Below are 8486 nucleotides of genomic sequence, written 5' to 3'. Positions count from 1 at the left end.
CCTTTGGATTGACAGTACAAGTCTTTGCCAATAAGCCACCAGAAGTGGTTTATATTCTAATAGGAACACAACCACTACATGAGAGTACAAATACTATATATACTATATATTCTGCATAGGGACACATATACAATAATATATGTGAAAGTACTTTGATAAAAGAGAGAAACGTATACAAATGAAATAGTGCTAAAGTATCACTGTTTCATACAAACAAAAATATTACTATTCACCCCTTAATCCAATATTGAAATTTAATGTTATAATAATAAACTCTTGACTTGGGCTTCTGTATTTAATTTCTGTATTTAAAAGAGCTCTTTAGCTGTTGTGCCATAAGCTTCTGCATATTACTGAGATATTGATCTGTATGCATTACATTTTGGTTTTGGCAACTTTGGTACTTTCTCGCTGAGTTTCCAAGCAATGGAAAAGGGTTTTGTTTTGGTCTTTTTGTTTTTATTTTGCCACTTTGAATTAAAATCTCTCCAGTTTGTTGAATTGCCAAGTGCTGGAAGGAATAAAACTGTTCATTGGCATAATCGTTTAAAGATGACATTTCGAGATGGGCGGTGGCCTGCTGAGGAGAGAAGGCTGCTCCACTTTTAGCACAGACAGATCAGGGAAATGATTACCCCCCATAACTTTCCATTTGAAGGTTTTGTGTAACACGCCTACTCTGCATTAATAAACAGTGCAGGTAGTGAAGAAGGCTGTGGGCATGGGGAAGGTGGGGCTGTCTCTATGGGAACATTGAGAGGAGAGAGAGTTACTTACATGCAGGAAGGCAAATGCCTACATTTGACGGAATGTCATTATCTGCTCCCAACTTCAAGGACTGTTTGGTTCTTCCTATTCTTGCACTAACATTTGTTTGTATCTTCAGGCAGCCTGCTACTCCTCTGTATAAGCCATCCTTGCAAATAGAGGGAGAGAAGAGATCATAATAACAGCATGTCTCTTTCCCAAACCAGACAGCAGACCAGAGAGGTGGAACCCAGTCACCGGAGTCAGATCTAGACTCTGATTTCCGCTCTTCCATTTGTTATAAACTGTGTGACTCAAGGGTGACAGGAAACAAAAACAAAGGTTATTCCACCAAATTCTCACCACTGGGCCAATTGGCAGCTCAGTGATAGATGGAGAAGGGATTGAGGTTGTTAACAATTTCAGCTAGCTCGAATCCACAATCAACACTTTCGGCACCAGCAGTCAGAAAATCAAAAGATAAAGTGCACTGGGGAAACTCACTGTCAGGGACCTCTCTAGAGTGCTGAAGATCAATGACGCCAGTCTGGAGATTAAGGTGTGCCTCACTTAGGCCATGATCTTTGCAATTATACAATGACTAGGGATGACAGAAGAAGATGTTTTTGAGTGGTGGTGCTGGAGAAGAGTTTTGAACATACCATGGACTGACAAAGGAAAAAAAAAATACAGCTCTTTCCTAGAGAGGGTGAAACCAGGCTGCTTCTTGGAGACAAAGATTTTGAAGCTCCTCCCCACATACTTTGGGCATGTTGCCAGGAGGGGTCAGTTGTTGGAAAAGGACATCATGCTTGGAAGAATGGAGAGACATTGCAGAAGAGGAAGACCTTGGGTGAGACGGATTAACACAGTAACTGGGGTAATGGGAGTAGATGTGTCAGAGTCAGTGAGACTGACTCAGGACAGGGCAGGTTCAGAGCTGTTATACATACAGTTTTTATGAGTTTCAGGTGACTCGATGGCACATAACAACAACATCAATCCCACTGAAATTTAATTTCAAAGGAACACCATTTTAATGTCATTGTTTTGTTTTCTGGTATAAGTTGTCAGGCAGCTTGATGACTGAGATGTACCTGACCTACAAGAGATGTACCTGACCTACAATGACAATTTTCAATTGTCTCTTAAGCAGATGAAAGCTGGACTACAAGAAAGGAAGACTGAAGAAGAATGAATGTACTGAATCACGGTGTTGGTGAAAGATATTGAATATACCACTGGCTGCCAGAAAAGGAACTAAACAGTCTGAGAGGAATGTTCCTTAGGAGTGGGAATGGCAAGGCTTCATTCCTATTACGTATGACAGGTTATCAAGGAAATTACTAGAAAAAGACTTCAAATTTGGTAAATAAGAGGATAAGAGAAAACAAAGGAAACCCTTCATGAAAAGGATTGGTGTGTTGTTTTTTCCCTGAAAACTGCTCTATCCTGTGCCAATTTTATTGTCTCTGACACGCCTACCCTCATTACCCCAGTCACTTTATCAATCCATCTCATCCAGGTTCTTCCTCTCTTTCTCTGTCCCACCACCCTTCTAAGCATGATGTTCTTCTCCAAGGACTGGTCCCTCCTTACATCATGCCTGAAGGATGTCAGACAAAGCATCAGAATCCTTGCCTCCAAGGAGCATCCTGATTTTACTCTGTCTAAGACAAACCTGTTTGTTGTACTGGCAGTCCATGGTATATTTTTGTTTGTTTGTTTGTTTTGGTGCGGGGGGAGGGTGCAACAATTTTATTGAAAGAAAAGTGTAATGAAATTTCTTGATAGCTTCAGAGAGGGAAACTTAGACACCACCCCTCAAGCGCAGGAACAAGTGCAGAATGGACTCTTTCTGGATGTTGTAGTCAGACAGGGTGAGCCCATCTTCCAGATGCTTCCCAGCAAAGGTCAGTCTCTGTTGGTCAGGAGGGATGCCTTCCTTATCTTGGATCTTTGCCTTGGCATTCTCAATGGTGTCGCTGGGCTCGACCTCAAGAGTGATGGTCTTACTGGTCAGGGTCTTCACGAAGTTTTGCATGCCCCCTCTCAAGTGAAGCACCAGGTGCAAGGTGGACTCTTTGTGGATGTCGTAGTCAGACAGGGTACACCCATCTTCCAGCTGTTTCCCAGCAAAGATCAGCCTCTGTTGGTCAGGGGGGATGCATTCCTTGTCTTGGATCTTTGCTTCACATTCTCAGTGGTGTCACTGGGCTCTTCTCCAGCACCACATCTCAGAGGCGTCAATCATAATATCTGCAATAGGGAGTCAAAGCATATCAGTGTGTATGAGGAGGGTACTGGAGAAGGCAAGGCAGCGTTTCATTCTGTCACATAAGAGGAAACCATGAGTCTTGATGGCAACTAGCAACAATATCATATCTTCATTCTGGACTCCTGTCATGACAATAATACCTAATTATATATGTCTTTTAAACAGTTCTCTCCTTCATCTGTTTCAATGCAGTATACATTATTTATCCCATCTTTCTCAGTCTCCCCCCCAACCCCTATGTCAGTCCCATTTTGCAACAGTGCCATTATGCAGTATTTATCCTTTCATGACTGATATATTTCACTCAGCATAATGTCCTCCAGGTTCACCTATTTTGAACACGAAATATTTCATGAGTTCCTTGTTTTTCACTGCAGCATAGTATTCCATTGTGTGAATATACCACGGCTTCTCTAGCAAGGAAAGGATATATGGATCAAGATCGGCTAAAGGAAGAGACATTTAGTGTAGAGTTCTGGAAGAACTGCAAGCGTGAAGCTTCCACTGTTCCAGGCACATCCTTGCATCATGGTCTCAATGTGTGTCACCACATGGGAGCATTGTCAATCAAAGAAACTTACCTGAGCTTCGTGGGCCAAAGGTTTAACTGGGGATTCGTTACATGCACACATGATTTATTGGTTGGGTTACCACATGATAGAATTCAATTGCTAGATCTATGTTGTATACATATGTATACATACACATATATATACACATAAGTATATATATGTTGTTGTTCTTGATTGCCATCTAGTCGAGCACAACTCATAGCAACCCTATGAACAAAAGGCCTGAAGCCTTTCTTTAACTATCATAATTTATCAAAGTTCATAGAGTCTCCAGAGGCATGTTGTAATTGATATAGTGAGATAGAGAAAGAGGTCAAGAAGAAAACAATTCATAGGCTTATAAAACCTGAAAAGCCGGGGGCGGGACCACAGCGCGCGGCAGTGGCTGGCGGCGGGCGGCTCGGACCACCGGCCCAGGAACAATGTGATAAAGAAAACAGCGAGAAAGAGAAAAGTCACACCACAAAAAGCTGCTTTACACATGGAGAGGTGCATGAAGAGTCCATTTGGGGGAATCGTCCGGAGAGTGGACTCGTCAGAAAAAGGGTGTGCCGACAAGATGGCGGACGGGGAGCTGAACGTGGATAGTCTCATCACCCGATTGCTGGAGGAACTCTACCATGCTTAGTGGTAAAAAGATGCGCTACAGAGCTGCGGCCCGGTGGGAGCTGCATCACTACTGACCTGCCCTCGGGTTGACTCAGCAGTTCTGGTAAATCACCACCTGTAGCAGAATCATCACCTGTACTACCCACCCCAGAGGAAATCGCTGAGATGCAAAGGAAAAATGAGCTGAAACTCCAGATAAAGGAAGAACATCTTGCTGCTTTGCAGTTTGAAGGCTGCAGCACTTACATGATACATCTTCAAGGATATGAGCATGTACGGCTGGGCACGGTTGATGGCAGTGCATCTAAATTCCAGGGTCGATCTCCATAATAGTCTACGTGTTTCCTACTGCCAAAGGGGCCCTTTAGAGTAGTGAGAGAAGACCTTCACCCTGAAACCCACAGCGTCCCTTTTCAGCAGGAAGTAGCTAAGAGAATACGCCATCCCCTTTTCCTTATGAATCAGGGTGAAGTCTCAGGGAGGAGTGATAGGGAATGGCAACGGACACACTGACAAGGGAGATTGATCAGAACTGGCTTTGGCGGGCACTGTGGCAATTGGACAATTAAAAAAGACATGGGGGGGGGAGGGAGGAATGGACTGGGGAGGAGGGTGGAGAAAAACAAACAAACAAACAAAACTGAAAAGCCCCAGTTCTGTAGGTCAAATCTCAAAAGCGAGGCATCTGAGACTACAGACCCCAAGCCATCAGCAAACAGGTGTGATCTGAGACTTTGGAGGCTGTTGGCATCAGGAGCAGACATACCTAAAGGTCATCATGAGAAAGCAGGGTCACAGACTTTGGACATAAACAAGTCTAAAGTCTAAAAGTATGATGGAAATCTTATACAGTGTTTATCCTTTCGTAATTGAGGTACTTCACTCAGCATGCTGTCCCTTAAACTCATCCATGTTCAAGTTCTTCCAAAGGTCATCATGGGAAAGCAGAGTCACAGACTTTAGAAGTCTAAAATCTAAAAGTATGATGGAAATCTTATACAGTACTTATCCTTTTCTAATTGAGCTACTTCACTCAGCATGCTGTCCCCTAGACCCATCCATGTTGTATAGTGTTTTACAAGTTCATAATTCTTTTTTATATGCTACATAGTATTTAATTGTGTGACTATACCAAAATTTCTCTATCCATTCATTTGTTGAGGAACACTTGGGCTACTTCAATCTCCTTGCTACAGTGAGTAATGCTGTAATAAACATAAAATAAAATAAATAGGTATACATATATTAGTTCATGTCTCAGCCCTGATTTCCTTAGAGTATATTCCCAGTAGTGAAATAGCTGAATCAAAAGAGATTTCTATTTTCATTTTTTAAGGAAACACTGGGCTGCCTTCCATAGTGGTTGTACTATTTTACATTCCCACGAGCAGTGCATGAGAATTCCAATCTCTGCATCTTTACCAATATTACTTCCTTGCTGTCCTGGTAAACTTTGCTATTGTTACTGGGGTGGGATGATATCTTATTGTTGTTTTGATTTGCATCTGTCTGATAGTAATGACTTTGAGCATTTCTACATGTATTTGCTGGCTATATGTATATCCTCTTTGGTGAAGAGTCTTTTCATATCTTCTGCTCCTTGTATTAATTGGATTATTAGTCTTTTTCTTGTCGAGGTACTGTAGTATTTTATAAAATTTTAGTTGCAAGGCTCTTGTCAGCTTTGTCATTGCAAATATTTTTTCCCAGTCTGTGGGCTTTCTTTTTACTCTGTTTAATGGGGAGAGCAGAAATAAAATGGGTAGACAACAGTATAATTAGTTAACAAAAGGGATAGTCAACCTGGTGACTGGATAATATATATACTACAATTAACAACTTGGAACAGGAGATGCATAACTGATCAAATGGGAGAAGAAAGGGGGAAATGGAGGTTGTGGTGTATTGGAAATGCTAGGTCAGCAGAGATTAGTGTCTGGATGGGCAGGGTGAAGGGAAAGGCAAGATACAATGAGGATTCGATGAGACATTGTAATAAATTGCATTGCTTAGTTGTAACTAATGTCATAAACCAAAATGTGTATGAATGATGGAATGAAAATCAAACGAAAAAAAATATAAAATTGACAAGTGTAGCAGGTCAATGGTTCAAGCCTGGAGGCAGACAGCTAGATTTCTGTTAGACAAGTAGCTTCCTAATTCTTTACCTTGGAGCTCTGGAGTTGTATTCAGCTGCACTGCTAACCCAAAAGGTAGCAGCAGTTCAAGTCTGCAGAGAAAGAATGATCAGTCTCACCTGTTGAGGGGTACAGCCTCAGAAACCTGATGGGGGTCCACAGCCCGAGGAGACTGATAAGGCTGGTCATATCTTTAAAGAAAATCTTTCAATTCTTCCTTATTAACATCATGCTGTTGTTATGTGCCATCCGGTCAGAGTCTCATCACAGCTGACCCTTCAGCAGGTTTTCAGAAGCTGTAAATAGCACAGGAGGAGACTGTCCATCTTTCTCCCATAAAGCACCTGGTGGATTCTAATCTCCTGCTTTTGTGTTGACAGAGCAAACCCTTACCCACTAAACCATCTACAATTTACAACACAGCGGATAGTTAGTTACATTATACATGGTCAAATACATCTCATTAAGGGCCTTTTTCTCTTTTTCTAGGCCTCTACATTTCTAAAGGTTTAGATTTGTCATGAGCACAATTAAGTGTTCTGAGTTTCTATTCTTCTCAATATTAGTCATGATTTGTTATGATCCCCGCAATCAAATGCCTTTTCATAGTCAAGGAAACATAAATAGAAATTCTATTGGTATTCTCTGCTTTAAGCCAGGTTTCATCTGACACCAGCAATACTACCCCTAATCAAGAATTTCTCCAAGTAACTAAGAAGCAATGATGTCACTTTGAAGACTAAGATGAGCATGATTCAGACCATGGTTTTTTCAAGAATCTGAGAGATGGACAATGAATAAGTATGACAGAAAATCGATGCCTTTGAGCTGTGGTGGTGAAGAAGAGTATTGGACATACTATGGACTTTCAAGAGAAAAAAAAACTATGTCTTGGAGAAAGGGCAGCCAGAGTGCACTTTGGAAACAAAGATGACAAAGCTTAGTCTCACATACTTTGGGTATGTTGCTAGGAGAGGCCATTCATGGTTGTTTAAAGAGAGGAAGAAACTCAACCAGAAGAACTGGCATAATGACTGCTACACAATGGGCTTGAGTGTGTTGGAAATGATGAGGAAGGCACAGAGTAGAACAGGGTTCACATCTGTTGTTCATAGGGCTGGCTCGTCTGGACCACACCTAACAACAACTAACTGTCTTTCCAAAGATGACATCCTCCTCCAGCGCCGGGTGTTGTTATGACTCATAGCTACTCTCTGAACAACAGATATGAATCTTGCCCTACCTTTCCCTCCGCTCCCCATGCTCTAGTCCATTGTTACAGTAACTGTGTCAATACATCTTGCTAAGGATCTTTCTTTCACTGATTCTCCACTTTTCCCAGTATTGTATCTTTTCCCGAGAACTAGATGATCTTTAAAATATTTAGGAGAACAGATTTCATCATCCTCGCCTCTGAGAAGCACCCTAGTTGCACTTTCTTTGGCAATTTTGTTCATTTATTGTCCAATTTTCAGATCCATAGAAAGCAATGGAAAATACCACGACTCAGATCGAGCACACCTTAATCTTGAAACTTGCATTCTTGCTCTTTAGAGCGCTCCTTGGCAACAAATTTACCCACTGAAACACATCTTTTGATGTCTTGACATCTACTACTGTGGCGCGCTGGTGGCCTGATGATAAAAAGTTGTGATGCCAACTGCAAGGGACATGCTTTGAATCCACCAGCTGCTCTACTTGAGAAAGATAGGTATTCTCCTGTACAATTTGCTGCCTCTGAAAACTCGCTACACACTCACTATGGGTTGGTTCTGACTCGACAGCACACAATAACAACATGTCTATTATTTTTCCTCATAAAATTCTTCAGTATTGCATCTTACTCGCAACCTTATTTGATATTTCATCAATTCCTTGAGATTTGGTTTTCCGCCAGTGCTTCAGGGTAACTTAGACTTCTTTCTTCACTACAATCTGTTCATGATAATATGCTCCTTCCAGAAATGGTTGATGATTGACCAATTTTTTTTTGTAGGTTGAATCTTTTCATTCCTTTTATCTTCTTCTGTATTTTACCTATTGCTGTTGGGTGTTATTGGGTTGCCTATGACTCCTAATGAACCTATGAAGAACAAATCTAAGTGTTGCTCTATCTTGAGTCATCATTCCTTACATCCACTG

At 41.4% G+C, this 8486-nt stretch overlaps 1 pseudogene; it reads right to left on the bottom strand.

Moving 5' to 3' along the window:
- Positions 1 to 2557: 2557 nt before the first annotated feature.
- Positions 2558 to 4191, bottom strand: LOC102874957 (annotated as a pseudogene).
- Between the last annotated feature and the right edge of the window lie 4295 nt (positions 4192 to 8486).

The sequence above is a fragment of the Elephantulus edwardii genome, unplaced genomic scaffold, assembly GCF_000299155.1.
Source record: "Elephantulus edwardii isolate Elephantulus edwardi_28Jun2011 unplaced genomic scaffold, EleEdw1.0 scaffold00045, whole genome shotgun sequence".
Taxonomy (NCBI): domain Eukaryota; kingdom Metazoa; phylum Chordata; class Mammalia; order Macroscelidea; family Macroscelididae; genus Elephantulus; species Elephantulus edwardii.
This window is presented reverse-complemented; position numbering and strand designations above follow the sequence as displayed.